General features: G+C 41.9%; 1 protein-coding gene across 3 annotated transcripts in view; it reads right to left on the bottom strand.

Annotated features, from left to right (window-relative positions):
* SMAD1 (SMAD family member 1) overlaps nt 1-25,651 on the bottom strand; it is a 64,147-nt gene that overhangs the window by 35,196 nt on the left and 3,300 nt on the right. The window contains exon 1 of one of the 3 annotated variants that reach the window (XM_048304488.1): nt 9,544-9,633. The exons of 1 other annotated variant lie outside the window; for it this stretch is intronic. The gene's annotated coding sequence lies outside the window, so the exon portion shown is untranslated. Of the gene's footprint in view, nt 1-9,295; nt 9,380-9,543; nt 9,634-25,651 lie in introns of those variants that run through there. One more of the 3 variants, XM_048304490.1, reaches the window with a different exon arrangement.

The following is a 25,651-nucleotide window of genomic DNA, read 5'->3' as shown; positions in this document are numbered from 1 at the left end:
TTTGTGGCTGACGTAACTGTTGGCAGTCGAGTCCCTGCTAATCACCAACATAAGTATCTGGGAAAAAAACCCTGTAAATTAGACCTTTCCTTGGCAAGCGTATTAAGGAAGTCTTCATCTGGGAGTGCTACAGCACTGTCCTGTGACTGGCTACCTCCAGCAGCTGCCTTGGGCCAGCAAGGTCACAGGTCCACAAGCCAGTGAGCAGCCCCAAGGGCTCACTCCCACCCAGAGAGAAAAGGTTTCTCTTTACTCCCTTATCCCAGCCTCGGTACTGCAACATAACTTTCCTCTACCTGTCAGTCAGTTCACCTTCCTAACCTGGCAAAACCAACATAAACCAAAAAACACGTTCTGCGGGGTCAGCTCAGAGCACCAAAGTCACCCAGCCAGCCTATGCGAAGAAATCCCTGGCTGGGGCTGAGAGAAGCCCAACTCTTAAGAGTTCTTTGCATCTTGGGGAGCTGCCACCCCCAAATTTTAAGTGATATCCAGGTCAAAGATTAGCTCACACTCAGACATGAGTACTTCAGCTTATTTGCAAAACCTGCTCTCATCCCTAGGGCAAGGCGCCCTGCCTTGGCTGGTTCTGAATAACCAAACACTCCAGCAAGAAATTCAACCCCCCTCTAATGCCACTGCCTTCTGCTCTAGTAACTAGACTGAAAACTTGGGGGAAAAAAGAGTGATTTCATATCCATCTATCCAAAAATACCACACAATGCAGAGTTTAAAGCCGAGAGCATCTATAAAGTATTTTCCACATGAAATATAATACGACACATTACAGAAACTGTAATTACTTTATCCTAAGTTTTTAAACTAATAAAGACAAAGACTTTTCCTTTGGCTACTATATCCAAGAGAAAGCACTTAACACTGACACTAGCCAGCATGGATAATAAAGGGCCTGTTATTAAATATGCCAGACTGTAAAGCCAGCAGCAGGCAAAAATGCAAAACAAGAAACTGCAATAGTCAGGATGGCAACCTATATGTAAGCCAAGTTTTCCAAGACATTCAGCAAGGTCAAAATCCACATTTTTCAAATCAGTATAATTCATCACTGCATTCACCAGGTAATTAGCAGAACTAAGATGATGACATAACTAAGGTCTGCTCTTTCTATCCATCCACCTATCTATCTATCTATCTATCTATCTCTCTCTCTCTCTCTCTCTCTCTCTCTCCTTAGCGATGAAAAGACGCTTTACATGCGTTTGGGATTCCTGAACTCCACACTTGAAATTAAACCAGCATCATGGCATTATGCGTGTAACAATCTCAGAAGCCATCATGTACATGTTGACAGGTCCTTGAGATTCAAATAAATTTCAAATCTACTTTATTCACTGTTGGGAAAAACAAGAGCAGTTGTCACACAACTGGAAAAACAGAAGTCATCTGAACATGGTCCTGGGCAACCTGTGTGGCCGTGACTGAGGAGGAGGCTGGACCAGATGACCTCCAGGGGTCCCTTCCAATATCAACCGTACTGGGATTCTGTGAAGTTCTCAAAACAACCACCTGCCAATTAATTTGATCACATCAGAAAAGCAACTGGTTCAAGAAAACTGGGTAGAACTCCGCTTGCCTCGGCACAAGAACAAAATCATATCAAGTGCTACTACACTGAGGCAGGGACTGAGCTCTGTTTGTTGAGCATAGGCAGAGGCACAAGAAAGCTGCTTTCTCCCTGATTTTGACCACTTCAGAGAATCCAGAAGCCTTCTGAGTTGCCTCACTCTTCCTCCCTTCATGCTTCTACCCCTGAAGTGTGGCTTCATGTATGGCTCTGTTCCATTAAAACACAAGTCCTCATCACTGTCACCTTGCTTTGCATACAACCCTGGTTAAGAAACCACTTTTCCACCCCATTTTTCACTGCTTGTGAGCTACTGGAAGATTCTGATCTATAGAGGTTCCCATCCCATGCTCATCACTATAGCTCCAGATACCTTAAGCAATCATGACTAAGCCCTGTCATGTTCACATCCCATTTGTCTCCCAGCCTATCTGCAAAAGCACGATGGACTATTTTATTACACATGGAATTAAGTCAACAGAAAAAAAAATCATCTTGTAGTTTGCAGTTTTACTAACCTGAATAAAGCCCCTCCTAGGTTAAAATAAATCCAAACTCGCCTTCCCCAAAGTATATTTCAGCCTGGAAACCGTAACAGTGATAAAAATATGTCAAATTTCACACCAGAGCATTTAGATATCAAGAGAAAGACCCTTCATCAAACAGGACTGTGTTTTATTGACAAGCCAGTTTCAGTAACTTTTCAGGACCTGGGAGCAGAATCTATACTCCTAAGCAGGTGCTAGTGTGTGGCCTAACTTGAAAGTAAATTTCTTGCTTCATGTAAGACAGCTTGGAAACCCTTGAAAAAAAGACAACTGGCCAACAGTGAGCAACGGTGTTCTGCCAACTATTCTGTCCTACCAAAACACTAGCAGAGTTTGTTTTACAACATTTTGGGAGGGCTAGAAAGGAAAGGACGAGGAGTTAAAAAACAACAGAGAACAAAAAAACTCAACCCATATATTTTTTGCTATTCTTCAGCTGTCTAAATTACAGGGACACTCCAGAGAATTAAACCATCAACTGAAAGAGCAGGAGATGTCAGTTTCACACCATGTTCCACCCTCTCTCTTACACACACTACCATGTTTATCTTGACAGAATTTTGGGACCCTTCTTTCCTCTGTCACAGAAAATATGTCCAGTTACAAGCTACATATATTTTCCCTCAACAGATCAGTTCAATCAAAGTCCTTACTAGTAAGATGCAGGTAAGACAACCAGGGCGTTTGATTAATTCGTCCCACGTCAATATTCAAATGAAACCCAGCAGATACAAAGGTGAAATACACTGGCAGAATGAAGTCAAATATGCAACTCATTAACAGCATCTGACCAAACAGCAGATGTTTCCTCCTTCTATCACTCTTAGAAACACATTTAAGTGGAAACCACAATTTGTTGCAACATGATTCTCCAGTTATTTACTTCATCTTTAACCAAAACTGATTTTAAGCTTTTAAGCATTTAAACAGCATTTAAGTATTTATATATAAATAGTTATTACATACACAGACCTTGATAAATGTACAGACTCTTCTCAACTATATATAGGTGCAGCCTACCTTCCTCTGATTCAAATAATTTAACTTTCAACAGCAGTGACTATTATTTTAGGTATTAATATGTCCACACACACATATAGCATACCTATCCACTCTGAAGGGTCCTATATACACACCACTGTAAGAATAAAATATCTTTAAGAGTCTCATGTCCTGGTTTCAACATGCTACACCAGACAGAATGCTGATTATATTTCCAATTCCTGAAAGTGCTTGAAATCAGAAGTCTGAAATTATTTACAAGAAAAATATCTCAGTAATTCAATCTTTCATGTAAACACAGAAGTATGAGATACCAGTTGGCAGCTGAGCAAAGTGAGAAATAAAAGCAAGTAATCAACTACGGTCACTGCATGCACCAATCAATATGAACATACGAGGTTCTCTGAACTCACAGAAAACTTTTCAACCTGCTACAGGAGTGTCAAGTGTGTGCACATATGCTTTTTTTGCTTTCATCTACTCAGACACATCCTTAAACATGTACATCAGTCTTGCCACCTCTGCAGAAGAACCTCTGTAATGCTGTAAACCCTGAAATCCAAGTTCTATTCACAGATGAAATCTGTAATGAGAGGACATATTTTCAGCTGCCCCTCAAACAATAGTTCCAAGTACTGAAAGAAGGTCCATCAGTCAAAACTGGAGGGCAGATGTGATTCTTACACCCATGCTGGGGAAAGACACAAGGACACAGAGAAAACTCTCATGATTCTGTCTATAACCACTTCAGCACTGTAAAAACTTTTAATGGGTATCTTATTTTCAAGTTACCCAATATTGGATTGATAGTCCATAGATCACTTTGATGTGGATTGGCATTTTAGTAGTTTTAATGACAAAAACATGCAAGTGATATACTTCTGAATACCATTAAGTGCTATAATTCAGACTGTCTACACTGACTTAGACAGTCTCATCTGCTGCCATGTTGGGAAGAGTGTTCCCTTTACGAGTACAGAAATATGAAATAATGCTTCAGAAATCACTGGTGAACCACATTAATGATTTGCTTACATGCCAAGTCAACATAATAGTTGGGTTTGGATGATACTGCTTTGAACAGTGCCTAAATATAATGACTTATATAAAGGCATGTTTAAAAATAATTTGTTTTCCTCCTTGTACTCTAGACTTCGCCTGTGCATGCTGGAGAAAGGGTGGGGGAAGAACCAAACGGGAGAGACTGGTGACATCTGTTCTAATATCCTTCTCCTGAGTGGATAACACATATTGGAATAAAAGTGACATAGTCCAGAACAATCACAGATCTATATTAGAACAACCAAATTGTGCAAGTGTCCAGAATAGCTCTACTGGTCAGGTTCCTCTACACTGGCAAGTCTAGAGAGGGGAAGAAAAAAGCTTCAGCTCCTGATGTAAACTCAGCTTCTACACAGTCTCCCAAGACAGCAGTCCACCAGAAGAGTACAACTGAGCAAAGCAATCCGTGCTTACAGAAAACCCTTTGGAATCTAATGATGGCTCCACTCAGCTGCTGTGTGGCACTATGGTCACAGCCCTACAACCCTTCCACCAGAGCAATCCCACGACCGCAGCTCCTGACACATCCTTCCTCCTTTCCCAAAATAAAAAAGTAATAAAAATGGACCCATCTCCACAGCTCGGCAGAGTTCATCGTTCTGTGCATGGAATACTTGACCTCACACAGGCTAATTAGGAGTAGTGTGCTCGCCCTTTGTTCCTATTAAACTAGGACGAACTTCCAGTGCCAACACATGCAGGCGTCAAATGGATGCAGGGAGAGATCCCGTATGATCTGGGATCATTCTAGAAAATGTTTTCATTCCTTGAAATCAGCCCATTTTACTAAATGCTTGCCTTCTCTATCCCGTTAAAAAACAAAGGCGTCCCCCCCCCCCAAATACACAGCAACCCGAAAAGCTTCTGTAATGCAAATTACCATTTGTCTGAGGATGAGGATAGGGATCTTTGTGGCAGCCATTAGCCAGCCAAGGGTGTTCTCACTCCTGAATCCACTTTCTGTAAAGCCCTCTACAAAAGGCCCAATCAAACATTCTCTCTGGTTATTTCAAATCTTGAAGAATAGCAACATTCTAATGGAAACAGTTATACCTCAGACTGCAGGGAGACAACACTAAAACTTTTAAAGTATCAATTCAAAATTACTTCCTTCCCATCCCAAGCAAAACCCTCCATTCGATAAAAAAAATCTCTATGCTGTTCTACAGCTTGAGCAAAAGAGCTTGAGAATTGCAAGATGCCTGTGTAGATGAGCCTGTAAGTCACCAGCATTTCAAACCTCGCTTGCCAACTTGGGGTCTGTATTTTAAACGCGAATTTTCCACTCAGTACATTTCAAAGGAAAGCTTCTAGGAACTGCATATCATCTTTTAACTATTAAGACTGGTATGCATGCAGTTTTTTGCTATACACAGAAGAAAGGCCAGTGGAAAAACATTAGTCTGCTGTTACTACAGGGAAAAACAGTGAAGTTTTTATGGGCAGAATAGACTTTTCCCTACTCTGAAAGCAAAACTGGGTGAGTTTGTCATGAAAACCTAAACCAGAAATTAAAAAAATAACCAGAAACAAAACCAACAGACCTCCCACACATCGGTAGGATCGCTTCGTTAACCATAAAGCAATTTGTGCAATCTGACTTTCATTTTCACAGATTTTAAGGTTCTCTCTCCAATACAGTGGTTTCTTCATCTGCACTGACACAGCAAAAGACAGATCCACATCCACATTTTAAAAGCCACTGCACTCCAAAGTGAGTTTTAATTCTTTTATCTGCCTCTCAAAAAGCACCTTAGCTAAAGCACATGCTGTTGGGGTGCAAATTAACCTGGAGACTAATAAATCTCTTACCAGTAGTGATCATTTATTTTCTCTGCTTCACTTGCATGCCTCAAAATTTTTTTTTACTTACATTTATGACTAAAAATAATGTATGTTTCTTTCTTGGCTGGGAGAACCTCAGGAGATTAAAAATTCACACCAATTCAGGTATGAGGAGTTGGTTTAAACACTAACAAATGCAAAACTCTCAAATCCCCAAGCAGCACACTGCCTAGCAGAAAGAAGAAAAAAAAGTCATTTTTGCAGGATTTTTCCCAAAACACATCATAGTAATTTTACCAGCAGAAACAGCAAGACCTAAGATGCTGAGTATTTAGCAAACATTTTACTACCTGTGGCACGCTATTTTCTAGGGCTGTTAGAGGAAAACACGAATCTGAAGCCACAGTTGTCTTCACTAAGAAAAGCACAGTGACCTATGCCAACTCATATTCACAATTAGAGTCTCTGTTCTAGAATAAGTTTGGCCATATAGTTCAAGCAATGACTAAAATGCTCTGTCCTATACAAGAACTCAGATCTGCAGGAACATTTCAACAGGCAGTTACAAACTTCAGTAGGCTAGAAATACTAGGGGGAAAAAAGCCAAACAATTGGATTGTTTTCCTGTTTGTTCCTTTGATATCTGATAGCACAGTCTGCAGGTAAAGTCTAGTTGATCCTTGAGAAAGGATGTATAAATTTCAGAGATTCACTCACAGCCACTTCCCCACACACACATCCCAAAGCTGCACATTCCTTCATCTATTTCAGCTCCTAATGACTGCAAGGAAGAGATTGAGAGTCAACCTAAATTGGTTCAGCTTTTACTCTTCACAGGGCCACAAGTGTTAATTTCAACTTATCTTTGCGTAACTTAAATAATAAACACGGTGCTCTCTTTATTTGATTCTTAAACCAGCCATATCTGAAGCACAATGGGACATGTCACAGACACTTGCTTTGCTGCCCTCATAATATGGTTTAATTATGATGACTGAACTAACAGGCTCACATCATAGACTTTTACAGGTTGACCCTGTGTCATCCTGATGTATCATTTTGCACCAGTTCAGTGCTGTAAATCAATTTAAGATCTCCAGCAGGTTGAAAAGGCTGGTAATGATGCTTTCTCTGCAGTCTCTGGGGACTCCACATTATACACAACTTACATTATTTATAAAGCTGAGATGATGCCTCCATTAGGCCTGTAAGACTACTCAAATGAGCTTTAATTTTACACACATGGCTTGGGCTCCACAGAGCAGAACACTGGCAATATGTAATATCCAGTGCATTCATGCTCTAATTTTAAAAAAAACCCAAACAGTCATAACCCATTCGTTTTTAAAATTTAAATCTTTATAGCAAGCAAAGAAACTCATAGTTCAATCTGAATAATTTCCCAGTACTCAGAAACACAAGTAGCACTTTTATTAACCTTTGTATTACTTTTCTTTACATTCAGCTCTTTACTTTTGTGTTCAAACTACAGAGGAAAAGCAAACACCAGACTCATCAGCTTTCAAATATTTGATTTGATAGTTAATATTTATACCAAAACAGAAAGATCTCCATCTGGTTACTCAGTCACTTCTCTCAAATGTATTGGATCATCACATCTTTAAGGGTACACAAAAAAGCAAGTTGAACAGAACAGAGTAGGAAAAAAATGTATTTGATTACATACCCAATGCTAATGGGGTCAAAACAGATGCAAGGACAAATCCCTACCCTTAGGGTAACTTGATCATGCGTTGAACTGATCCTTTCTGGTAGCTGTGGAAGGCTTCTGGATCGCCCAAATCAAGCGCCTATGTACAGTCTGAAGTAAATTGCAAGACTTCATCCCTAAGACCACAGCAAGAACTTCAGAAAGGGCCAGATCTCTCTCATTTTCTTACTGATGTTCTTCCAGTCACAGTAGAGAAGTGAGCACTCAAAACCTGCACTAAAATCCAATGAGAATCTTGAAGAAGCTTCATAGCACGGCTCTCTGGTTCAAGGTGGAAATTAAGTATTAATCAGCTGCGACTAAAAAACTCATGTCTCATAATTCAACCAAGTCATTACTCACAAGTAAAAGAAAAAAATAAGCCAAACTTAGGTTCCCTCACATGATTTGCTCCTATTGTTTGACAGGACAAGGTGCATGCAGTCAACCACATGAAGAATTACAGACACACACCTGCAAAGAAACGTGTTCTCTGTGGGCTGGGCAAGCTACAGTTTTTATTCTTACTCCTGAGTGCTGCTTAAAAACACATATAACTATTGGAAGAAAAGTATTAAACAAGTTTTCTTTTTTTGACTTCCTCTCTGTGTGCAAAAGAAATACAAACTATCAACTATGACAGCTCTTTCCTAAGACACATGTTATTTTTAAGGTGTAGTATCTTTGAACACTGACATCCATTAAACACTGACATGTTTCAGGCAATGATCTTTTCCATTTGCCTGTATCTGAAATACACATCTACTTTTATTCCTCCCCATCTGGCTCTAACAGTACTGTTTTTATTAACTTCTGTTTATAATACTTCCCCAAATAAAACTGTTACCTTTTAGACAGGCAGTAAGCATCATTTTATCCTAAAATACATCAAAATAACGATTAATTCTCAGAATAAGCTGTTCTTATCCAGATCTTGTAAAAGCAAACTGTAAGGTCGGACCACGTACCTTCTTCAGATTGATCTACTAACAAAAGAGCAATCACAGCAGCCCTGCCTCGGTCAGAACTCCCTCTGACTTCAGTTTATATTTAAAAAAAAAAAAAAAAGTCAGTATTTGGCCCAGATCCTTTTGAACGCATGACTGAATATCTCCACGCCAGTAAATTTTAATAAGCTTTAAAGATCTATATTCAGGATAAGATTATTTGGCTGTACGAGTATATGAAGCAATTATACTGAGGAGGGGGAAAATCTCAAGCATCCAAACCCTCTAACAGGGAAAAGGAAAAAAAAAGTGAACTTTCCTTGACCTCTAAGCACAGATTTGTCATTAAAGAAGAAAGGGGAGGGGGGGCAGGGGGGGGAACCAGGAAGGGAAGGGGCTGTTGAAAGAAAGAAAAGAAAGGAAAGGGGGGAAAAGAAGAAAGAAGATAAATTAGACAGAGAGGGACGCGGCTGGGCCGAGGCGGGAGGCGAAAGGCTGTTCCCGCACACACAAAGGCAGCCCCTGCCCCGGCCGGCCGGGGCTCCGCCGCGTCCCCGCGGGCCACGATGGGGCTGGGGCTGGGGAGGAGGCGCAGGACGGCGGCTTCCCGGCAGGGAAGGGCTTTGCCACCCGCCGGGCCCGGCGCGGCACCTACCCACCAACTTGGAGCCGGGAGCGGTCCCCGCCGGGCCGCCGCAGGGACGCCATCATGCCGGGAAGGAGAGCGGGAGCGCAGCGCTGCCCAGAGCCGCTCCCGCCGCGCCGCCCGGCCCCGCGGCCGGGAACCACCGCGGCAGCTCCGGGCAAGGAGCGAGCAGGAGGAGGAGGAGGATGCGCGGGTACAGCCGCCCGGCCCCGGGGGCAGCGAGCGGGGAGAGGCGCGGGGAGACGCGAAGTTGTTACCGGCTGGCGGGCAGTGACGGGCGGCCGGCGGGCAGCTTCTCCGCGCCGGGATCGGGATCGGGATCGGGATGGATGTGGCTCGGCTGGCGTCAGGCGGCCGGAGCCGCCCCGCGCCGCTCACCGGCACACACACACACTCACACACACACACACACACACACACACCGGCCCGGCCAGGGATCCTCCCCAAATTCCCGCCCCCGCCGCCGCGCCGCCGGGTCCCGCTGGGAGCGCTGCGCCCGCCGCCGGAGAGCGGCCCCGGCCCGGCCCGGACCGGCACGGCCGCTGTGTGCCCTGGCCGACAGCCCGACCCCCGCCCCGGCTGTGAGCCCCCTCCGACACCCTCACTGGGGCTTAAAAGGCGTTACTGCACCGCCGGAACGGCCGGGGAGCTCCGGCAGCGAGGCTGCGGGGACAGCGGCAGATGCTGTCGGAGTTAATTCCTGATCGAACAGGATTATGTCCTGCCGCTTGGCACGGGTGATTCAGCCTTGACTTGGTCTAGTCTTAATACTGAAGTAATTGCTGTAATACCTGCCAATGATAGAGCACTCTCTATCCGCAGGTGTTTTACACGTGGACGTCCTCCTGCCCGTAGGTATTGCTGCACTTACTCCTCATTCATGCGAGTAAACCCATTACAGTGCGTGAGGCTTCTTGTGCAAGTCAGACCCACAGTAATGAACCCTCACGCCGCTCTCCGTCTGAAGCGAACTTGAACTCCATTTGGAGCTGCAAGTGTCAGCTCCGAAGTAGAACTGGCTGGAAGTTTGGAGTCCACATGTGGAACGGTGGAACAGTGAGCTTCTCCTGCCTGCTGTGTTTACGGGGATCTTTACAGTAGTCAGTTAAGTGTTGCACAAACAAGATTGAACTGAAACTGATTCTTTAACTAATACTTTGGCTTTTATCCAGTCATCATTCCTGGAAGGAGCTATGAAGCAACAAGTGCAAGATGTTTCTACGTGGCAAAATACTCTGATACGCCTATACTGGCACAATTCCATCCCTATACTTAGGCCAGTAAAGTTTCACATGTATAGGCAGTTCTGGGTATGGCTTTAACCTAATTTTAAAATCCAGCAACACTGAGGCCCAGAGGACTTAAGGCCCTGAGAGTTTTACCGGGTGAACAGTGGTCCTGCCCACCTGGGTGCATTGTGAGTCTGAAGACACAGAACTGGAACGGCTTGCCCAAGGTCGCAGAAGGAGCATGATGGCAGCAGTAAAAAATACCCAGGTTTATGCCTGTAAGGGTATCAGCATTTCTTTTTAACTTCATAATCCAAAATTCATCCATTTCTTTGCCACATAAATACCACATAAATGGCAAACAGGTGAACTGTACTATGTTGTTAGGTATTATGCTACAATAATAGTAGAGGAACTCCCACACAGGATGAGGCCATAATATTGAAGGGGGAAGCCTGGAATAAAATTGCTATTTTACTGCTTAAGTTTTGAACCTTAAATGATTTAAGATGAGTGAACTTCAATAATCATCTTTAATGTGTATTTTGTGCTTGTACTGTACACAACTACAGTTAGCAAGTAAATTTTTTGTGTGCAATCACGGATGCAGTGCAGCACTGGGCTGCAGATACAACCGGTAAAGTTTATCTCAAGAAAAACTGAAAGGTCTTTAAATTTTGTCAATGTAATGAAGACATTTGCAAGCAAGGTACAGGAGAAACATGAAACTGATAGTGGTTTTTGTACTGAGGTAGTGCTTAATCCGGAGCCAAGTGTCCTGGATCAAGAGTGGTGGATGCAGCAGAAGTATCTGCCCCAAAAACTTGGCAGTCTCGGTGATCCAGTCTCACACAGAGAAATACACGGAAAAGGCCTTATGTGTGCCTGAGCTCTGCTCTGCTCTGCATGCTGACTTGGCGGGCACAAGCTCCATCCACTGGATCCTGGTTGCTCGAGTATCAATTCATGATTCACGCTAAACAGATATGACAAGGAGATAATTAGGGAAGCACTGCAGTTTGTCAGGTGTCTTGTTAAAACCACGGTTTTACTGCTTTTGTTGTTGTTAGAGTTGACTGGTTGGTTGGCTTTGGCATGAGAGAATTAAATTACTTTCTACTTACATTGAGGCTTGGGGAGGATCACATTAATATGCTCCTTTTCCTAAAAAGGGCTATAAAACAGCCTAGGAGAGTCTTCTGCTGATGTTTAATAACCAGAGTGGTTATCCTGGAGAGGGCCGGTTAGACCTGGCTTCAGACAGACCAGTGGTGTGAGAAGGCACGGGGACAAGCAGAAACAGTGTGCCCTGGTCAGATCTGCCTCGAGGCTTCCCTGGCTGTGCTGTTCTGGCACACAGCTGAGTCAAACTTCAAGTCTGCTCCCTGCTTTAGGATGTCCAGTCGGAGTTGACTGTCCAAACCCATTACTCTGTGGGTGAGCAGTATCAGCAGTGTCCTATTGCACACTCACCACTTCTAACTCCATTGGCTACTTTAATACCCTGAATCATTAACTTCTTCCTGGCTTTTCTGAATAACATTACAAAACTGAAAAAAGGCAATCAGAGGGGTATGTACATCTGGGTATCAATCTTGATGTTCCTCTGCACTGGGCTGAATAACTGTGCTATCTCAAGAGGCAACAGAGAATGGGTTTTTTCTCTTTTTGCTCTACAACTATATGATCATTCAAACTGGCGTAAGGAAAACAGGCCATGAGGCTGGGGCAATGAAGAAGGAGAAGAATCATTCCTTCTGTAAACAGCCTCGCTTTTCATCAGAGTAGGTGCACAATCTGATGACACCATCAGTCATAAGGCATGTGAACCTGAATTTTAATGGAGTTGGGGCACTTATGCAGATCAACTTCTAATATGATTCTCAAAGGAAACTTTAATCTCAGAGACACTTTCTAACATCTCACCAAGCACCTTTAAAATCTGTGTCTCGGAAACAGATTATCAGAAGGCTGAGTGCTAAAAGACATTCATTATGCTGCATATTTTATACTATTATGTAATGAGTATTTAAGAAATACTACTATTACCAATACTGTGGCTACAACAACTATTAGCTTTCGATCTTCCTCTAAAATCCAAGTGTGTATGTAGATTATGATTTGGTATTTCTTGTTAACTTCAGCCAGGCTTCATCTGGCTTAATCAAGAGGTTCCAGCGATGCAGAGTGTCTTCTGGAGACAGTTTAGCTCCAAAGTCAGTAACTTTGCTTCACCTTCATGTACACCAGGTTTCTGCCAGAAATTAAGAGTTTCATGGATAATTAAATAATTAAATTATATCAAACACCCAGGTTATTATTTACATTAAAATCACTGGAATAATTTTCTTTTCAGCCATTACACTGTTGCCCTAGCATGGGAAAATACCAACAATATTTTCAGAGAGAAGAGGCAGTTCTCTCAACAAGAATAATAGCTTTTTAAGGATACTGGATTTCATTATTTCCTTCTTTCTTGGTCTGGCTGGTAAAATTTATCACCCTCTGTCCTTCATGGCTTGTCTGCTTCATCTTTGAGTAGGTGAGGTATTAAACAAGCCTCCCACCTCAGCATTATTAACATAGGATATCCAGACTGCTTAGCAACTACACAAATCTGTTTGGGAAAGGTGCCTCAGGCAGAAGACAGCATAGGGAAGAAGGTAGGGAGCGTTTATAGGAGGTCATCATAACTGTGCAGTGCTACATATGGTTTTCAAAGCCCATCTGGATACAAGGTCCTGTCTAGCCACAGTACAAGCACAGGAAAAAAGGAACTAAATTGGGAAAGGCCTTGAAGACTACAATTGTGACATGAGGGCTCTCTATAGTCCTGCTTTGAGGTGTCTGGCCATTTTCTGGAATGAAGTGTACTCCTGCATGAGTTTGTAGAGTCAGATATCTACTTGGGACCTGCCTCAGTGTTCTGACTCACTGTCATAGGCAAAAGAACAAAGAATCCATTTCACTCTTAGAAGTTCTTCCTAAAGTGGCCCACCATGATTAAGTGGGATTCATATAGAATAAATGTAGAACTTGATAATTTTACAAGGTTATTACATGTGTTTCCCTCTGTTATATTAAATAAGGCTTCTGCCATAAATCTATCTGCAGATACCAGAAAGGTCTTTGATCAGATTGAGTAGTCATTCGTCTTTTCCACTGCTGAGATTATGGGAATCAGACCAAAATTCATTACTTTCTTAAAATTAATGTACCCAGCTAAAGCTGCCAAGATCTTTATTAAAAGTTACTATTCCAAAAGGTTTGGGCTGAAAGAAAGTATTAAGCAGGGCACTCCCTTATCTCCTTTACTGGTTGTTTTCTCAATAGACTCTGATGTAAGGACTTTGCTCCAGCAATGTTACATTTCTGGTAAAGAAGGGAGATTGCCCTCTGTTCTGACAGCTCATCACATGCTTCCAGGAAGCACAGTATTCCTGCCCACTGTACTGCACCAGTATTGTACTTTCTAGAGAATTAAATTCTCCCTTTGGATCTTGTCTGCATCCATGTAGAAGCTTTTGAAGGTAGTTTCACTTTCTCCTGCCTGTCACCTCAGCAAGAGATAATGGACTCGGTGTAATCAAACATTATCGGTTCTTTGAAAATTAAATTTCTCTTCAGTCATTCAGCTTAAAAAGATTTACATAACTGGAATAACCTAGCTCTATTGCTGGTTTCTTGGAAGACACCGCTAAGATTAATCTTATCTCCCACTTTAATGACTGTTTTCAAGTTCTTACAGTCCTTGTCCCAGTTACATCTTGTTGCGAAAACCACCGGAGAATGATACATTAAAATTTATTCAGACAGGTGGCAGAGGCAAAATTAAAGCTAATAACTCTATGAGAAAAGAAATCAAAGGTGGTTTGGCAATCCTGAGGTGTTACTTCTTGGTCCCTTGGTTGCCGTGGCTGCACAAGCAGTGCCCAAATGCCTGGGCTGTGCGAGTGGCTGTGTGCCACAGCTTGCTGGCAGGACTAGGGACTGCCATGGTCACACAGCTGCACTAGCACCCATGGGATAAAGAGCCTTGGAGCAGGACTGCTTGTGGCAATGTGCAAAGGCTGGAAACACCATGGTAATTGTCTCAACAGAGGGGTCTATCTCATTTATACCCAAAGAGGAGATGACTATATTACACCATTGGAAGACTAACAAAATGACATATACTGCATCTAAATGCATCCCTTTACTACTACATTTGGTTGATATTTTGTATACTCGGCCCATTTTATATAATGATAAAAAACATAAAAGGAAAAGGTTCTGAATTCTAAGTCAGGTTGCCTGAGCTCAGTGTCACTCTTGGCTGAATAAGTCGGTGTGAAACAGTCCCACCCTCCCTCCTACGCAAGGGCTGCTCAGCCCTAACCCCGTGTCACCCAGCCGCTCTGTGCTGGCACAGTTGTTGTGCAGCTGCGAGCTGAACAGGCCTAGAGAACTCAGATGGCTGGGGAGAGCAAATGTTTCAGGGGCCAAGCTCGTTTTTAATTTGGATCAGTTTCCTGATCTGGCTCACTGTGTGGTTGTCCAAATCCTTGTGCTGCTCTTGCTCAGGGGCAGGACTGAGGTAGGAGGAAGGGTGAAACTTATCTTTTTTATTGTGTTGTTGACTTTAGCCAGTTTAAGGTGGTTATGAAATGGTGATAGACTAAGCAAGCTTTGTTTTAACCAAGGAAAAATGCTTTAATTTTGAGCATAACCGCAAAGGTGGTTTTAGAACTGCACTAACCATACAAACAGGACTCACTGGTGAGTAACAGAACACATGGAGAATGTGTGACTGGACTGAGAAATTCAGTGAGCTGATGTGATCACTGCATATTAGAAAAGGCAGCTGTTGGACATTGCACTGCATGGTAAAAAGAAAAAAGCCTGTTGCTCTTCTGCTGTTCATGAACCAACCAGAGACCAAAGAATTGCAAGGATCCCACCAAAAATTCTTAATTGACTCTTCAAAAGACAGAGTGATTCTCATCTGACTTAAAAGAAGCTGATAGCTCAGCACTGGGTATGCCTGCATTCCCACGGGTTTTTTTCTTTCCCGTATTCTCCAGAGTTTTCCTTTGCTCTTTGCTTAAGGCGTGGAAGAAACTGAACTTTGGAGAGTAAGTAAATCAGTGTTTAATTAGTCATCACAAGGCAATGGGCTCTTAGTGAGTCCTCAATAGCAGACAGCCCGGACAATGAATGTATGTGTGTTACATTAGTTTCCGTTTGCACGTTGAGGAGGAAATTACCTTGTAGGTTTCAGGGAACCAGGCAGTCCCACAAAGTGTTGGAAAAGGTTGCCCACATGACAAAAGCTTTTAGACCAATTTTAAATGCCACTCTTTTCTTGCTTGACCCAGAATAGTCAAATTTTTAACAAAGAGGCTCGAGCAGCATTTAAATAAAACCCCTCCACATTTCATACAATGTTGCACAAATCACATCGGTAAATCCTCTCTATAAGTAAAAATTTTTTTTAAAAATTAAATTAAACATTTGAAAGTTGCAACCAATCAAAATTAGTGTTGCTAGTATAATCTTAGTTAAGCACTCAGTTTGAGTGCATCCTTCTACCTGTCTTTAATTGAGTGCTCATACATGTTCCTTCCTAAAGACCCTGCCTTATTCAGTGAACAGAACAAATAGTGCTCAAATAATGGGGAGTTATTTTGTTTTCTCCCTAGGTTCATGCTGGAGCTAGCCATTATGAACACTGGTTTTGCAATATTTAGTTGTAAAACTAAGACTGGCTTGCAACTCACAGCTCATTTCTCCACACAAAATTCATCTTTCCTTTCCCTGCCAAATTTAAACTCTCTTCTTGAGTGAACAGGACCACTAGAGCATCTCAAAAAAAATCTCTAGTATTTTCAGCCCTGACAAATAAATGCATTAATTTTTATCCTGTTTTCAGATATACTTAAGCTGTTTCACTGACATTTTCTACATATACTCTGCCCAAAGCACACACCAAGGACAATTAACATCTGATGGTGTTCTAAACACATAAAATCAATATAGTCTCAATGGGGAAAGTACTGGGCAACCTGAATTACAAGTGATGATCTCAGTCCACTAATAATATAGTTTAAAGGACCCAAGCACCCTATGCACAGACAGAGATCCTGCTATTGTCGGAGGTGTCAGAGAGAAGGGAAAGGACTACATGGCTTTAAATACCACAGTCAGTGGCTCTTTAGAAAGGGAGTGAAAATGAAAAAAAAGATAAATACAAACACATTTGCCTCTTCAGTCAACAAGTAGCTTTCAGTGTAAAGCATTTTATCTGGATGTCTAAAGGTATCATATTTACAGACAAGGATCAAACGTTCAGTATGGACATCTCTACAGAAGGCCCCAGAAGAAAACTGCACATAGCAATGCTGCCTTATTCTCTCTGAAAACCTGCAGTTGAAGAGGCCTCACAGTCAGTGCACAGCTGGTCCAGCTGCTACAGTGTCTAGTTGCACAGAACATGAACCCTACATCTTGGGGGACCCTACAGCTACTCCACCCTGCTCCTGTGCCCAAGCTGGCAGCACCTGGGAGACAGCGCTGATGGACCACATTCACTTGTCAAAGAGCAACCAGATGGAGGATTGCAATTTATGGCCTGCAGTTAGGCAGGCTTGCACTGTGATCTAATCAAATCTTGCACAAAATAGGTCAAGGTTGGTCAGTGTTCAGATGAGATACACTCTAGGGAAAACACGGATACTGCAAGAAACAGTTTAGGATTTGGACTGAGGATTCATCTGACAGAGCTCCTAAGGCATGGTCCCGATTTTAGGCTAGATTCCCAGACGTCTGAGGTACCCAAACAGGTCCCTGGTCTGTTATGCAGAAGGGGCACTGTACTGCTGGAACCACATTTCTCATTTTTCAGACAGGAAATAAAATTACAGTCATGCCTTATGATTAATTAAATAAATCATTCTTGTCTTTGCTTGTGGACATGACATTTTCAGAGGCAACATAAATGGAGAAAAGGAGCTTGTTTGGTTTCTATGAGCCTAGTACAACCCGCTAGCCTTTTCTCTGCAAGATCCCATTTTAAAGCTTTTCAATACTAGGGCACCAAACCCAAGAAATTTAAATTCCTCTAAGACTGCAAACACCATGAGAACTTTTGAGCAAGACACATGCAAAATAAAGCAAATTATGTAATCTGTCCCTTTAGAGATACATTCCTTTTCCTTTACATTCATATATCCCATCCATTCACACTCCCACCTAAAAATCTTTACCTCAACTCATTTGCCCAGACGCTGGTCTAATGTGGTTTCATTTTTATGATGATTTTAAGCTCCTTGGTTACAATTCTGTATATTTTTCTTTGTCTGAAAAATACAGTATAATAGTAGAACTTTATGGGTAACTATTATACTCAAAAAACCATGCACATTTTTATCTCCAAATAATGAAAGATGATGACAAGTATGTTGCTTGAGAAATTAAGTAGTCAGAATGTAATTAATCAAACTGAAATTTAGCCAGGACATTGAAATTAAATGATGGCCTAAACAGAAATATGATCCTCATGGATTTTGGTAATTTCAAGTGGTCAGGACTCGCTCTGCTGTCCAGTTGCCCTCTCAGCAGAACACCTCCTGCATGCTGTGTGGTGCAGGATGCTGCAGAGTGAATGCTAAGGCCAAAATGAATTTATAAAGCTTGCATTCTCTCTATGATTGCATTGCTCAGATGTATCAGTTTATCAGTCTACAAAGGAATTAATTTCTAGATTTCTTTAGGCTGAGAAGCATCCATATATTATGTGCATTGTTTTGATTTTTGTTTTTCTTTGCCTTATGGTCATTCATCTTTGCTGAAAGTGAATCAGAGGAGCAATGCCTGCCTTATTGTTGGTTTGTGGTGTATAATCATGTTAAGGACAGATCACTGGTCTCTTCCTTACTCCAGTGCCATTTATAACAGACAATTACCCCTGCATGGTGCAGTTGTCAGGATCTCGGGATTGTAAATGCTCATTATCGGTACGGAGACAGCTGAATGCAGTGTGTTTCTCTTTAAAGCTGCTTGGATTTTCCAGAGCTGTCTGTCATCCTGGAAGCTTTTCCTAGCACAGCTCAGTTTTCCGACAGCCAAGTAAGGTCCTTTAGATGTGAACCATGTGGGGCAGAATCTGGGTACTGCTCCCACCTACTCCAGGGAATGACTATGGTCCGGAGGACAGAACATCCCTGTCTCTACACTGGGAGATCTCCGGCCAGTGTTCTGTGTTTAGAGAAGCCCTATGAATGGCAGTGACCATGTGCAAATGCCAAAATAAAGGGTGACAGGGGGTTGAATGCAGTGGCATTACCTACAAAAAGGAAACATACCAAAGCACTCTAGTTGGTTTTAAAATTAGGTGGAGAAGATGCAAGGAGTTCTAAGTCTTAATGACCTCAGTTCTGCAATTTGCCACTAATTAGTTCTACAATGAGTAACTGGGAACAAAACAAGGAGTGACAGACTAGGTCAGCCAGTGGTTTGCCAACCCCTTGTCTTGTGTTTCCTACTGAGGCTTTTATGTGATAATTCTTGATTGTGTATACACTGTCTTTTACTAGTAATCAGGAGTGAAATTGCATGTGTTATACACTGTACAAACATGCACTGAAACACTGCACTTGCTCTTTGGTCCTGGGCAGCATGGCTGATATTTGTGCAGCTCTTTCTAGTGGGCATGCACATGGCTTAATTTTTACCCTGCCAACCATCTCCCTGGCTCCTGTTGTCCTAACCCAGTAAGCCAAATATTTGTTTCTTCTGTGTCTCTTTCTGCAGCTTACATTGTGTTTATGCTCTGGAGCTATTTTTCTCTGTGTATTTACCTCCCTGATCTCATCCCTAAAATTTTGTTCTTTCTCTCCCTCCTTCCCACACAATGAAGACCTCATTAATTCCGTCAAAAAAGTATCTTATTTACTCCATTTACATTTGTTCTGCAAGTTAGCTTTTCTTCTCAGAGCAATCCATGTATACACAGTGTGCTGAAGAAGGATTTCTGGAAGCCTTGAATATTCTATCACTCCCAAATGCCTCATCTCTCCTTAAAATCCATCAGGCTTCCTCAGACCACATAGGATCTGTGCTTTGAGCATTCCTGGACATGTTATGCATTTCTGTATCCAGAGCAATTGCACATACCCCAGTTCAGCTTAACATATGTCATAAGCAGTCAGTCAACACTGAGAAACTGCAACACTATTGGTTTGCTGAGAAAACTGTGGTGCACAGCTCCCACATCATCTGGAATTGTTTTGTGTTCTGCTTGCTAGGATTTGCCATTTGAGTTTATCTTGGAGGGAGGTGCCTTTGTGTGCCTTTTTTTTCCTTTTAAAACTCCTCAGCTCGGTGGCTACCAATAACATAAATGCTCTAAAAAGGATATTAGGAGCACTGTATGTTATTACATCACTGGGGATCTGGGAGATGCTACCTCAGCATCCTTCCATTAATAGACTGGATAGAGAAACATCCCAAACCTAGACCACTCCACCACCACATATTATTAAGGTGTACAACCTATCAAGAAGACAGTACCCTGCAGGTATGCAGGTGTTGCTTATGCAGGGGTGGGGCACAGCTCAGCAACAGCGTTTAGAAAAGGAGGCCAAGGCTTTTAAAGGGACCATGCTCCTCTCACCAGTGAAACAGCAAAACCCATTAGTTAGTTAGTCATTTTTTTTTTGGCCATTAAAGGGATTTCCGTAGGTAGGAATGCTGTAGTTCTCTTCACACCATTAGTCTTTATTTTATTTGTGATAAGTGCTTTGATCAGCAGGCACCTGTTTACCAAGCAGTGGGTAGCTGGGAGGACTTCAGCCCCTTCATCTGGCTGGGCCAGCAGTGGGCATTCCATAGCTCTCCTTCCATCCCTGTGGGGATTAGTCCCATGTTCCCCCCCACCACACACACATTTTAGTAAGGTTAGAAAAAAGGCCAGCTTAATTCTCACCTACTGGCCGTGCCTACAGAGGCACACATGCAGTACACACCCTGCTGACAGAACTTTTTTCCCCTTTTGTGAGGAAAGCAGCGGTAACCTTCTAGCATCAACCTGTAGGAAAGTAGACTCGGTTACACACTCTAACCAGCAGATCTTGTGAACCCAGAGCCTTGCTTTCAGCAAGACAGGCATGATAAAATCTTCCCTCTTTCTTCAATAACATGACTAATAAATGTAGAAATTCCTTTCTCCTCTCTCCCTTTGCCAATATCTGTCTTATCTCCGGTTCTTCCTTAGACATAATTTCAAACATGAAAGACATGTCTATACTACGGACAGGCAACCTTGATTCTGGCATGAGATCCATGGCACGCTGCAGCTTAGTGCTGGAGAGCTGCAGCTTAGGATCTGGCATCTGCAAAACCTGGTAACTGGAATTTCTGCTGCCTGGTGCAATCCTGCGCCTGGGGTTAGCCTGCTCTGCCTTGTGAAAGCAGCACCAGGCTCCACTGAAAATTTCTTTCCAAAGCAGGTGCACAGCTGAACAAACATGGCAAGCATGTATGAAATGAGCTCGCCATTAAACACTCTATACAGCAAGTAAAGGGAACCATCATGAAGCCTTCCTGGAATTTTGGCAGCATTTCCAAGAGATCATCTGCAAATTGCTCGAGATGTGTGCTGTAGGCAATAAATAAGAGTGATTTTAAGGGGCAGTGTATATTGACAAAGTAACACCTCTCAGAATAGAACACACCGCTGGCATAAGCAGCAAAGACACACTAACAAAACCAGGATCTAGGGAGTGTCTTAAATGTGTATCTGATAGCACAAATACCAGATAAACAGCAAAGTCCAAAGAATGCAAAAGGTTACAACCACACTAAACCCACTCAGTTAACATGGTAGTTTATTGTTACTAAAGATCACAGTAAATATACCTTAACTTAAGCATCCAGAATGCTCCCAAACTCCTGGATGTGCAACCCAGCTACATTACAGCCTTATCTCGGAGTGAGACAGATGCATTCATCAGGTTCCCACTTTGCCTTTCACCACAGGGGGAGAAACACAGGCACACTAGCTGAGGGGGAACCATGCTTTGGCCAGATCCCTGGTCATTGAATTACAAACAATAGCAGTCTACTCATATTTTGCCCCCAGATCTGAATTTTGCAAAAACAAGACTGTTTTGTTTTGTTTTGTTTTTCTCTACACATTTGTTCCTCTGACTTTGTCTTTTTGCTTCCAGTGCAAGTGGCTACAAGGAAGAAAAATAATCCTCTGGCACTGCCTTAAATGCAAACACTGAACCTTTGTTGCACGTGGAGGAAAACCTGCAGGCAAAATTCTTAAGTAGCAGAAACAAAATAGCTGTTTCCAAAACCAGGCATGAACACCACAATAGTGTGTGTTGTGACACAAGTCATAGAGTCACAGAACGGATTGGGTTGGAAGGAGTCTTTAAAGGCCGCCTACTCCAACCCCCCAGCAGTGAGCAGGGACATCTTCAACCAGGCTGTAGAGAGCCTCATCCAACCTGACCTTGAATGTTTCCAGGGATGGGGCCTCCACCAGCTCTCTGGGCAATCCTTTCCAGTGTTGTACTACCCTCACAAATATGTCTTCCTTGTATCTAGTCTGAACCTACCCTTTTTTAGTTTAAGACCTTTACCCCTTGTCCTGTTGCTAGAGGTCCTATTAAAAGTCTCTCCCCAAGTCGTGATCATGGGCCAATACTGAGATTCTCTGTGAGGAGCCTGGTGTTTATGTGCCATGTGAGGAAAGATTTAGGGCAAATGTTACAAGACAGGTATTTGTCTCAAGGCATGATAATGGCAAGGAGAACTGTACTTCTGGTGCCATTTTCAGCCTGCTTCAGTAGGTTATGACATTTCTTTTGTTACTCTTTTTCAAACCTGAATCAATTCCTTTCCAGATTAATTCCTCTTGCTCTGCTCCCACAGCCAGTAGATCATTTGCTGGGATACTGGCCTAATCTGATAGATCCATTCAGCATTGGACAATGTGTATGTAGGGTGATCTTTTGTAGGTGCAGCTAAACAACCTGTTTTGTGCAGATGAAAATTGCTCCTACTCCATGCTCCAAGCTGAGCTGAAGCCCTTCAGCTTCATGACCATGATCCTGAGCTGGAACTAGTAAGAACTGCTAAAAGTGCCAAGTTAGGGCAGCTCTGTAAGTTTGCTGGCTGGTGGACAGCAAAAAGGCAAATGCCTGCAACATTCTGTGTTGTGTTTGAAGCCTTCCCACTGAGAGTGGGATACTTGTGCTTTTTCAACATCCAGTGATATTTGACAAAGGTGGGAAGACGCCTACTAAACTCAGAAGGATGCCAGAAGGGACTTTTGAATGACCTTCACTAACATAGAATCTTTTAAAATATACTTTAAAAATTTAAAACTAGCTTTTTCTTTTATGGGAAAGGCAGTTGTCCAAGCTAAACGAGATAAGTTTATAGCTAAAAATAGCTTTTAAAAGTGCATGGTTACCCAGCCCACCCCAAATTTTAAAGCATTATGCAACCACATTACCCTACTGTGAATGACCACTAGCTAATGCCAATTGACTGCAAAGCAGATCTTTTATTTTGTACTATCTGTTTATATTAAACAGAGTTCAACATGTAGTTCTGCCAAACCTGGGGTCATAGCAGAATGGGAATTTGGTAAGAATTTTAAAATGGATCAAAGGGAAAGGAAAGAGAGATGTGAGCATTCAGAATTTGGCCAGTGACAAAAGAAAACTAAAACTTATTTTCTGTTGATTGTTTTGCCCTTCCAAGCAGAAATAACAAGATGAAGGTGGAGAGGAAACTGGTTTTGCAAACTCTCACAGATATAAAAAGTCATAAAGTCTTGAAATTCTGCTCTCTCAAGACTTTTTTAACCCAGTCTTGCTTTTGTCTGTGAATTAAGATTACTCTCCTTGCCCAGGAAAAGCAATTTTATGCTAGAAGAGGCCACAGATGGGGAAACAGTTTGATCAATGTGGGAGGGATCAGTCCAAAATAACAGTAAGATATATTATGCCATCATAAAATGGTGTGTCTGGATGGAAAGTTTTGAGCACAAATTAATATTGACCTTAGCCAGAACAACTTGCTCTCTTCAACATCTGCAGCTGTGTGGTTACTAGGGAGTTATCTGGCATCATACGCTTTTTCACATCTGTCTACTAAATTAGAGATAGAAACACAAAAATCTAGCACAAAGGGACATTATATGGATTTGTGACACTCCCAGAGGGACTTAGAGTCTTTAAACTAAGAAAGATATTACAATGGGACGCAGGTAGAATATTGGACTAATGTTGTGTCTGCTCCATTGTGAAATGGAAAAACTGTGTCTATTTTCCTCTGATGAGCTCTCTGAAACTTCCAAACATGGATAAACATGAACTACAGTATATATGAGACAATAACTTTGGCGTACATACATGAAACTTCATACTTCTGGGATGAGCAAAATGAATAATCTCAATTTATATTAATTGCCTTACAACACCATGTGTGAGGGAAAACGACAGTGGGAACAGACTGAGAGAGGACAGAGAGATTCACAGTTTAGTTCATATGGTATTTTCATCATTCTTCATCATTTTCAACCCCACTAGCAACTTCCAAGGACTAAGCTGTGAAGCCTTAGTGGAAATGGATATGACAGGGTTATTCACAAGGAGTAACAACATTTTTCAGCATGTTGCATGTGAGTTAGTGAAATGAGTGGTATGTTGTATTTTCCCTGCCTGCATCATCTCAGGTTATGTTATGGTCCAGTCTAAATGACAAGGTGGTGAAATTGCATAGGTGTAACATGCCTTTATTTCAGCAGCATGCATGACACAAAGTACTAAAATCCCTGAAGTATAACAGTCTTGAATAATATGGTTCTAAATTTTCAGGTGTCAGTGGGGTATTTGTATGTTATTGCCCCATGCTTGTAAAATACGGGAGTTGTTCTTAAATTATGTTCTGAGTGAGTATAAAAAAGCTCAACCAAATAAAAGTGCATTAACACTTGCCCTCATTTTGAATAGTGGAACTTTTAATTAATAAAAGAATCTGTATTCTTTTTTATCTTTATTATAGTATAAAACTACTTTCAGGTTTAAAAAAAAAAAGGTGAAATTTCAAATGGGCAGTGCAAATTGATGCAATTTGAATTTACTAAGAAATTTAAGGACATAAAGCCATAAATAGGTAACCAATATCAAACAAATATATGCGTGAACAAACATAAGCAAAAAAAGTCAATTTTAATTTATAGTCATTAGGCAAGATGAAGAAATGCTGTGTGATTTCCTCTGGAGAGCCATCAATATAACTTGAACCTTACAGAAATGAAATAATAGAATCATAGAAATCACAGAATCATTGAAAGGCTTGGGTTGGAAGAGACTTTAAAGATCATCTCATTCCAAACCCCCTGCCATGGGCAAGGACACCTCCCACTGGATGAAGCTGCTCAGGGCCCCATCCAACCTGTCCTTGAGCACTTCCAGGGATGGGGCATCCACAGCTCTCAGAAACCTGTGCCAGTGCCTCACCATCCTCACAGTAAAGAATTTCTTCCTAACATCTAATTTAAATCTCTCTTCGTTTAGTTTAAAACTGTTCTCCCTTGTCCAAATAACATTTTCATATAGCAAGAAGAATAGAGAAGGGGATTGTAGACACAAGGTAAGCAAGTGTAGTGGTGGCAGATGTTAGTAGTAATAGAGATACTCCTTATGTGGCAGAAAACTATTGAATTTACTTTCTGCTGGACTAGCATAATGGGGCAGCTCAGACAGATGTCAGCACTAGTGCAGAAGAAGGGTTGCAGCAGCAAAATTGGTTTAGATGACTGAAAAAAGAGCTGCTGCTTCAAAGGAGATGCTTTTTAAATAGCTCTAATACCATGAAGTATGATGTTCATCACTATCATGAGTAATGTGGCAATATGGTCCTGTCTTTTGATATTTCTTTCTGGAGTGAAAAAGTTATTTTCTTCTTGCTTCTTACCAGATAATGGACTTTGCCCAAAGATGGCCTGTTCCTAAAAGCATTTTATAGAATGCTAAAAATCTGCATACATGGCCAACCTGGCTCAAGCTGACACTAAATGGAATGCTCATGGAATGAAAACTTTGGATTTGGGCTTACTTGCCCCAAGTTTTGA

Source organism: Corvus hawaiiensis, chromosome 5 (genome assembly GCF_020740725.1).
Source record: "Corvus hawaiiensis isolate bCorHaw1 chromosome 5, bCorHaw1.pri.cur, whole genome shotgun sequence".
NCBI lineage: Eukaryota > Metazoa > Chordata > Aves > Passeriformes > Corvidae > Corvus > Corvus hawaiiensis.
The sequence above is the reverse complement of the archived record's forward strand: the minus strand, read 5'-3'. Positions and strand labels throughout refer to the sequence as shown.